Raw genomic sequence first — 10,235 nt, 5'->3', positions numbered from 1 at the left:
AGGTGGATGGACCTAGAGTCTGTCATACAGAGTGAAGTAAGTCAGAAAGAGAAAAACAAGTATAGTATAATAACGCATATATGTGGAATCTAGAAAAATGGTATAGATGATCTTAGCTGCAAAGCAGAAACAGAGACACAGACATAGAGAACAAATGTATGGATAACAAGGGGGAAAGGGGTAGGGTGGAAGGAATTGGGAGACGGGGATTGACACATATACATTATTGAAACTATGTATACAATGGACAACTGATGGGAGCATGCTGTATAGCCCAGGGAACTCACCTAGTGCACTGTGGTAACCTAAATGGGAAGGAAGTCCAAAAGGGAGGGGCTATTTGTATGTGTATGGCTGATTCATTTTGTTGTGCAGTGAAGGCTAACACAACATTGTAAAGCGACCATACTCCAATAAAAATTAATTTTAAAAGAAAAGAAAAGAAAAAATAAGATGTAGTGTCTTAGCTAGCCAATGATAATCCTTTGTGATGGAAGTGCAAAGAAAACCCAGGACTCGAGGCATTTCTAATTGTTCTTTTCAGCTTTGCATAATTATTTCCCACCTCCTGGGTTGAACACCTTTCCCTGGGCACATGTGCACATATCTTGGCTCAGAGGCCCTCTGGGTATGACCTTTCTCCTTCCTTGTAGATACGAAGGTGAGTTTAACAAGTGCTCAGAGGCTGAGAATGACTTCATGGTGCTGAAGAAGGTGAGCACAGTGGTGGGGTTATATAAGGAGGAGATGGTACAAGGAAAGGGAAAATGGTGGCGCCTTCTCAAGGATGTGAGACTGGATGACACTTTCTCATGATGATTTTCAAGTGTTGTCCGTGGCTGATGGCCAGAACGCAGGATTATGGAGACCATCACCAGAAGTGACCAGCACTCATACATCAAATATCGAGACTGGAACCTGATATATGACACAGAAACTCCCCCTGCCTTTAGCCACATCTGTCTGTGATAGCTCCTTTCTCCCAGGGTTGGTGACACTATAATCTCATCCTCTTGGAAGCTAAAGCCAAGAAGGGACCCAGGTAGATATCGTCGAGTTAAGAGTCTGTCCCTTAGCCCACCCCCACCCCACAATTGCCTTTTTAAAAAAACTTTTTATTTTATATTAAAGTATAGTTGTTTAACAATGTTGTGTTAGTTTCAGGTGTACAGCAAAGTGATTCAGTTCTACATATACATGTATCTATTCTTTTTCAAATTTTTTTCCCATTTAGGTTGTTACATAATATTGAACAGAGTTCCCACAGACTTAGAGAACAAACTTATGGTTACCGGGGTGAGGCGGGGGGGATGGGTGGCGGGAAGGGATAGTTAGGGAGTTTGGGATTGACATGTTCACACTGCTATATTTAAAATGGATAACCAACAAGGACCCACTATTGCCTTTTGTTCCCATGCCCATGAACTCTGCCTTGCCTCCCCTCAGCTCTCTGTTTTCTTTTCTTCATTAAACTGCAATACGTAATGATGCATTTGGCTCTATGAGTTTGATAGAGTAACAAGAACCCGTGGTGTCTGCTGATTCAGAGGGCAGCACACTGGAAATTTGGCCTGCAGGAAATTATATTAAACAACTGTGTGTGGAGTGAGTGGGAGATGAGGGGAGACTGGGGTGCTGAGGGAGTCTTTGGGGTTAAGCCAACTGCATCAGACTTTATAATCGGCCCAAAGGCCGTGATGTGCTTCACTCTTTCTGGATCCATCCCGAGGCAGGCCACACCTTCGCATACTGGCTTCAGTGGTCCTTGCCAAGAGTTCCAAATGGGGGGCTTCCCTGGTGGCGCAGTGGTTGCGCGTCCGCCTGCCGATGCAGGGGAACCGGGTTCGCGCCCCGGTATGGGAAGATCCCACATGCCGCGGAGCGGCTGGGCCCGTGAGCCATGGCCGCTGAGCCTGCGCGTCCGGAGCCTGTGCTCCGCAACGGGAGAGGCCATAACAGAGGGCAGCACACTGGAAATTTGGCCTGCAGGAAATTATATTAAACAACTGTGTGTGGAGTGAGTGGGAGATGAGGGGAGACTGGGGTGCTGAGGGAGTCTTTGGGGTTAAGCCAACTGCATCAGACTTTATAATCGGCCCAAAGGCCGTGATGTGCTTCACTCTTTCTGGATCCATCCCGAGGCAGGCCACACCTTCGCATACTGGCTTCAGTGGTCCTTGCCAAGAGTTCCAAATGGCTCAGTATCAGCCAACTGGCGGCTAACTGCAGTGCCCAGCCTGGCTCACCTCCAGGGCAGCCTTTCCTTACCTCCCCGCTTGGGTCTTTGGGCCGGGTGGTGGGAGAATGTGGTCAAAAGCTGCTGCTATATCCTCATTCCTTGTGATTCGATGTCAGCCACCCATCCTCCTGGCAAGACTTTGTCTACAGCACTCAGACCTCCCTTTTCCCCTCATATCCTGAGATTTCAAGGTTCTGGAAAATCAACACATGAAGTAACGTTTTATTTAGTAATTACCACCTGCCCAGATATAGTTTTGAGAATTTCACATGTAACTCATTTAGTCTTCCTAATGATCCTTTGAAGTAGGTATGTTTATCCTCATTTTACGTAGAGGAAAAGGGGGCACAGAAAGGTTAAAGATCACACTGTGGCAAAAGTTAGTTAGCAAGTGGTAGAGACAGGGTTTGAGCAAGGTTAGTTGGACCCCAGAATCCCTACTTGTAACCTCCATGCTTTACGAATAACACATGTGTAGTTTTGTTTTTTCACAATAGGTCTGGGCTGTGCGGTGTCTCTGGTCTTCGATGGCAGAGGTCTACTTTTATTCAGAGCCCTGCTCTGTCCTTGGTCCTGAAATCTGGTCTAGATGCTTGGGGTACTCCTCTATTTCGGGAGACTGATGCTCACCGTTGCTCCCTCTAAACTTGACTTCTCCCAGCCCCTCCCTTAGCTCTGATTTCCTCAAAGATTTTCTGCTTACGATCAAGTAAACGTTTGTTCCAAAGCTCAACTTTAAATAGGCCCAGACTTTGTCCATTTTGTTGTGTTTTCTTTAAAACCAAGACAAAAAACAACACCCCAAAACCTCTCTCTCATAGTATTCATGGATAATAAACCTTAGATAATTTAGCACATTTTACTTATTGTCTCATCTGCTGGGGAGTATTTATCATTGAGTGATTAGAATACTTGTTTCCTTTTTTCAAACATGGATTATTATTTTAAATTTAACTCGGGATGAGAGGGGTATAAAAATTAAGTTAGAAAGCCAGTCTTTGTTTGAGGTTAGGATCACACTTCTCAACGCTGGCAAAGGGGGAACTCAGAGAGGAAGAGAGCAATTAAAAATATTAGCCATTAGTTTCCATTAATGTGGTAATAAAAATAATATCTCTCAGGTATGTTTCAAGGAATACATGAAATAATATATATGAAAAGCACTTTAAGGAATGAAAGATATTCATACAGATATTGTACTACAGGTATGAAAATTTTGATTAGCAACTAGATTATACACTTTAAAGAGAGGGACTATGTCATATATTGTTTGCATAATACTGGACAGAAAATGTGTACTTCATAGCACTTGTTGACTGATGGACTGATTAAATAATTTAATGCATGCTAGACTTGGCACAGCTCCCAGAACAAAGTAAGTACTCAATAAGTGGGAGGTATTACCATCATTATTTCTAGGGTTACCATTGTTCATTGATTTCTGAGGAATCAGACTTTTTATTAAAAAATTTTTTTTGGCTGAGTTGGGTCATTGTTGCTGTGTGCAGGCTTTTCTCTAGTTGCGGTGAGCAGGGGCTACTCTTCGTTGCGGTGTCAGGCTTCTCATTGTGGTGGCTTCTCTTGTTTTGGAGCATGGGCTCTAGGTGCGTCGGCTTCTGTATTTGCAGCACGTGGACTCAGGAGCTGCAGCACGCGGGCCCTAGAGCCTGTGGGCTTCAGTAGTTGCGGTATGTGGACTCAGTAGTTGCGGTGCACAGGCTCTAGGGTGCACAGGCTTCAGTCGTTGTGGCTCACAAGCTCTAGAGTGCAGGCTCAGTAGTTGTGGCACACGGCCTTAGTTGCTCCGCGGCATGTGGGATCTTCCCAGACCAGGGATCAAACCCGTGTCCCCTGCATTGGCAGGCAGATTCTTAACCACTGCGCCACCAGAGGAGTCCCCAGGAATCAGACTCTTAAGGCTAGAAATGAGTTCAGAGTCCATGAAGAGGCGCCCCGATTAGATACTAGAGTCCAAAACTGGTCCTCCTGTGGGGGATAACACTTCTCTCTCACAGAGGATGCTAAGCTTTGTCCTACCTTGTAAATTCCACTCATTGGTCCAAGTTTTTCCCTCTGTGGCCATAGGGAGCAAGTCCCCTTGTGCATGAGAATCTCCAAATGTTTGAGGTTGGTTGTTCCTTTATCAGATTCCTTCTCCAAGTTGAACACTTCCATTTCCTCCTTTGCTTTGGCATGCCCCCGTCAGGCTGCGTGTCCCACAGACATACTCTGGATATCTGGATTGCAACCCCACCATCTAGGTGAGGCTTGACTAGCTTGGGAAAAGGGTGGGCATGGGGCTACTCTTTGTACATCCTCCAACCTTGCAGGTGAGTCTGGCAGCCCTTTCCAGCTGCTGAGTCATCCTGAGATGGCGCCATTTTACACAAGCCATTGTGAATCTCCCCATGCCTCATTGTACAGCTTGTTTTGTTTGAATACGTATAAGTTTTTGATTTACATTAATCTCTGTTAAATCTTTCATATTAGATTTGGCTCAGGCTCCAAACTGTCAAATTATTTTTGGATTCTGATCCTGCCACTCAACTTCTTGTTACTCTGACTAGGTTCAGGCCAGTTATAAATTTGAGTAACATGCAACGATGTCCTCACTTGGGTGTACTGGAAAGAAAAACTGCTATTTAAAGCAAAAGCTGCTTTTTTGTCATAGAGAAGAAAGGTGTTATATTTAGTCTTAGGGGAAGTAGCTCTTTTTTTTTTTTTTTTGGCTGCACCGCACATCATGTGGGATCTTAGTTACCAGGGATTGAACCTGCACCCCTTGAACTGAAAATTGGAGTCTTAACCACTGGACCACCAAGTCCCAAGGACTCTTTAAATAATACAACCATAATAACATTATGACCCCCTAACAGGATAAACACTAATTCTTTAATATGATCAAACATCCAGTCCAAGTTCACATTTCCCATAATGTTTCATTAATGTTTTCATCAAAATTGTTTGTTTGAATCAGGGTCTAAATAATGTTCATGCATTGTAATTGGCTCATAGGTACAGATTTCCATCCCCCTTTTTTTTTTTGTGGTATGCGGGCCTCCCACTGTTGTGGGCTCTCCTGTTGCGGAGCACAGGCTCCGCGGCCATGGCTCACGGGCCCAGCCGCTCTGCGGCATGTGGGATCTTCCCGGACCGGGGCACGAACCTGTGTCCCCTGCATCGGCAGGCGGATTCTCAACCACTGCGCCACCAGGGAAGCCCCCATCCCCTCTTCTCATTCCTTTTAATTTATTTATTGAAGAAACCTGGTCATTTGCCTTGTAGAGTTAGTGTCTTACTAAGTTAGTGTCTCCCCTGCTCCCCTCAACTGTGATATCATTCAGAATGTTCCTCTTTTCTTTGTCTATACATTAAAATGGACCGTTTTGGATGCACTATTCTATAAATTGTAACACAGTTATACATGTGTGGATTCATGAAGCCACCAGCGCAATCGGAGTACAGAACAGTTCCATTACCCCCTAAAACTCCTCCTTGTTATTCTTTTATAGTCACACACTCCATCCACCTCTAACCATGGGCAACCACTGACTTTTCCTCTGTCACTATAGCTTTGTCTTTTTGAGGATCTCATATAAAAAAATCACACAGTAGTAACCTTTTGAGATTGACTTCTTTCGCTCAGCATAATGTCTTTGAGATTCAGTCAAGCTGTTGTGTGTATCAATAGTTTGCTGCTTTTTATTGCTGAGGGTATTCCATTGTGTGGATGTACTATGGTACATAGCAACCCTCCAGCAGTGTGCACAATACTCTTGTCCTGACATTGTCTGTCTTCCCTACTGGACTATGACTTCCTTGACAGCAGAAACCAGCTCTTCTTTGTCTTTGTGATTCTAGTGCCTCGCAATTCTGGGCCCAGAGCAGATACTAGAGAAATGCAGACTGAGTGAGGGCTGAGGACAGAGCATCCCTTCAGGGGACACCGCCCGACTCAGAGTAAGGGATTCAGCTGGACATGGGTGTGTCTAATGGTACTATGCCTCCTCCAGGTATTTTTCTATCTGCCTCAGGCGCAGTTCATCTTGCGGGGACTCTGTTTCCCCACATCTATAGTATCTTCTAGCCTACCAGGCAAGCTGCCCCTATTGAAAGTGAGATAAAGTTAGTCTGTCACATTCTGTCCTTAGTAAAGCCTTGCTGACCCCTGAGGTTTCATGGTGTGTGGTGTGTGTGTGTGTGTGTGTGTGTGTGTGTGTGTGTGTGTGTGAAGATCTCCTGAAATTGGTCTTGAGCGTGTATCCTGAAGCTCATGGCTTTGCCTGGGCTCCAGGGTCCCAATGTCCTGGGTGTGCCTCCCATTCCCTTCCTCAGATGGGGCGTTCTCTATGAAGGAGTTTGCAGCTCACCTCCTGCATCTTCTTCACCACCTTCTCTCACTATCCAATACCAAACTACTTGGGAAGGACAGGAGATGGAATTCCTTATTGCATCACAATGCAACATAACCTTGTCCTTAGGAAATGTGCAACCATTACTGAGGAGTATTCTGCATTGCAAAGTCAATGCTAAATCCCCGTGGCTGGTGCAGAGTTAGAGGGTGGAATCTACCTGGTTATTATGAATCCCCTACAACAAACAAATGACACTTCTCAGGATTCTTACTAATGAGAGCCATAGCAAATGTTAGTGTAGCTTTACTGCAAAGATTTTCAGTTGAAGGGGTGAGGAGGGCAGCAGAGATTCAGCCCACCCTCTACCAATCAAGTCCTGCCCTCCTGGGGCTGCATCTTTTTGGAGGGACACCTTTATCTAACCTGCACAAAGGCACATATAGAATAGCTGTGGCCTCGATCGCCCTCATTTAATGTCATATTTCCCAAGGTAACTGTTTGACCAAGTACCATTGGCCTTACAGAATAAAGGCGAATACACCTTCTCCCTCCTACACATCTCCTGCCCAGACATCCTTCAAGGTCACACCTTTTGGTGTCCTCTGCCCTGTGAGGATTTTCCCAACCTCTGTGGCCCACCTTGAGCCTGGCCCCTTTTCTTGCCCTCTGACCAGAATTTGTCACACTGGATCTTGCACTGTTCTGGGCCATAAGTCTTACTTCACCTGATGGCTTAAAAGACTTTCGAGCAAGAGCTGGGTCTCCCAACTTTCGCTCAAGCCCAAGCTGCATGCTGGGCCTTTGAAGGCATTCACCTTGGGTTTGGAAACAGTAGTTGAGCCACAACTACATTGTTTCCTTTCCTTTAGCCCCTCCAAACCCTCCTCCCCCAACCAACAGCCAGGGAGCAATTTTACTTCTTCTAACCTTGCAACATTCTATCTTCCAACTTAAATTAACACGAGAATCATCTGGGGAGCTTTCAAAATTTCTGATGTCAGGCTTAGTCCAATTAAATCAGGAAATCAAGGGGGTGGGATCTGGCACCAATATCTTTAAAGTTCACTAGGTGATTCTAATATGCTGCCAGGTTTGAGAAAGTGGCAACCTGGGGAATGGAAAACATCTTTCTTTCTAAGTTCTCCTGGGCTTAAGTAATTTTTTTTTCCAATGAACTTCAAAGAACCTCCCTCTAATCCATTCCATATTCTGAATCTAATTGTTCTTCCTGAAACACAGGCCTGATGGTCTCACTCTTCTGCTGAAGTTCTTCAGTGGCCTCCTAATGCCTATCAGGGTGAAGTCCAAACTCCCAGCATGCATCAGGTCCCTCATGGTCTGACCCTTACTGAGCTCTCCAGCCTCGCCTCCCACATCTCCTTTCTCAAACCCTGTACTCTGGGGACTTCCCTGGTGGCGCAGTGGTTAAGAATCCCCCTGCCAATGCAGGGGACATGGGTTCGATCCCTGGTCCGGGAAGATCCCACATGCTGTGGAACCACTAAGCCCGTGCGCCACAACTACTGGGCCTGCGCTCTAAAGCCTGAGAGCCACAACTACTGAGCCCACGTGCCACAACTACTGAAACCCGCGTGCCTAGAGCCCGTGCTCCACAACAAGAGAAGCCATGGCAAGGAGAAGCCCGCGCACTGCAACAAAGAGTAGGCCCCACTCGCCACAACCAGAGAAAGCCGCGTACGCAGCAGCAAAGACCCAACGCAGCCAAAAATAAATTTTAAAAAACAAACAAACGAAAAACACCCATGTACTTTGGTCACACTAAATTGCTTGTGATTTCCTGCATATGTCATGGCTTTGCTTGTCCCCAGACTCCCCTTATCTGCAGATATACACAGAAAGTCACACTTTTCTTAGGGCCTCTGATTCTGAATGACTTCTTATTTCTGGACATTAAAAGTTAGCCCCCACCCAGAGGGTTTGGTTGCTGTCAACCCATATTCTCTTACTTTATATTAAGATCCATAGCGAGTCAGGCTGCAAAGCCTCCCTTAGCACCCCTCCCTCTCAGGGTCTGCTTTCTCTGCAAGAAGTCCTGTCTAACATGCAGTCTAAGACATGTTTACTGAAATGCAACACCTGGCCTCGCTCGCCTTGTTCCCAGGAGATGGTGGGACATAGATCTCCTCTAGCTCTTCATTATCTAAGTGGTTTTCCTGCAACATGATGTGGGGTCCAGGTTGGTACCTCCCGCTTATCCTTTGTCACCTGCTTGATTGTCACCCCAATGGGTGCCAGATTGCCAGCAGAGGGTCTAGGCTGGGGTGAGGGTGGAGTGCTCAGGACCTGGAACCTAGGAGCTGAGGATGCGTGAGTGTGTGTGTGTGTGTGTGTGTGTGTGTGTGTGTGTGTGTGTGGCCCCAAAGCCAAATAGGATGATTCCTGGTAGAGGGACTGGTCCATACCATTTAAGCCTCCTCTCTCACCAATTATGTGAATAACCAAGAGTCAGCTGCTTTTCTAATGTACTTGAGTCGGGCACGACAAATGACCCTGGCAGGAGAGAGAAACATTTCACAAAAGACTGTTCTTGGAGGCTGTGATTATACTAATGCCAGAGCATCCATGTACAGGGCCCTGTGTTGCATGGCCTGGTAGCATGATCCTCTGTGGAATTTTGGATACCAGATTCTCAGTGGGGTAGGTTTATTGGATAGACATTTTATTAATAGGAACTTAATTGGTCCCCAATTTTTTCATAATTTACAGTATCTCCCAAGACAACCTTTACACTGTGGAGCAGAATTAAGACCAGTGACCCAGAGACTTTGCAGGGTTGGCATTAGAATCTTACAGCCAGTGTTACAGACCAGGAGGGAGAGGGTGGGACCATGTGCGCAGGTGGCCACCTTCTCAGTGCCCTTCCCCTCCTCTCTCCCAAGGTAAGGACACTCCAGGACACTCCACCTTCACATGCCATGGCCTGAGCTGGAGTAAACTGTGCCTGGATTTGGGGGGAAGGACAGATTCGCCTCTGATGATGTCCAAAGATGGGGAAACCAGGAGGATCTCAAAGCATTTACTATCAGTCAGGAGCAAATGAGGGGAGGTCTTCTGAGCAGGATCTCAGAGCTGAGCTCCGACCCAAAGCATGAAATCCATTTGCCCCTCAGTGCTCCAACCTGGAGATGGCCATTGCCAACGCTGAGCAGTGGGGTGACTGTGCCCTGAAGGACGCCCAGGCCAAGCTGGATGAGCTGGGGGCCGCCCTGCTCCAGTCCAAGCAGGAGCTGGCCCGGATGCTGCGAGAGTACCAGGAGCTGGCCCTGGACGAGCGCAAAGCTGGCCCTGGACGTGGCGATTGCCACCTACTGCAAGCTGCTGGAGGGCGAGGAGTGCAGGTGAGGGGCGGATATCCTTTGTCTGGAGCATTATCTCTGTACTTTAGTAGGAAGGTTGAAGGCAAACAGTTTGGTTTTGTTCAGGCCCTACTGAGGTAAAACTCTATAAAGAATGGTCTTGACATGGTGCAGTAGGACAGACCATAGTTAGACAGCAAGAAGGACTGGATTGTAAACATCCCAAAGAGGTGATAGGGGAGGAAGTAGAGAAATTGAGAAATAGAGCATCCTTGGCCGGAGGAATTAGAGAAATTGAGAAATAGAGCATCCTTGGCCCTTCAT

The sequence above is a fragment of the Physeter macrocephalus genome, chromosome 6, assembly GCF_002837175.3.
Source record: "Physeter macrocephalus isolate SW-GA chromosome 6, ASM283717v5, whole genome shotgun sequence".
In the NCBI taxonomy this organism is placed as follows: Eukaryota; Metazoa; Chordata; class Mammalia; order Artiodactyla; family Physeteridae; genus Physeter; species Physeter macrocephalus.
This window is presented reverse-complemented; position numbering follows the sequence as displayed.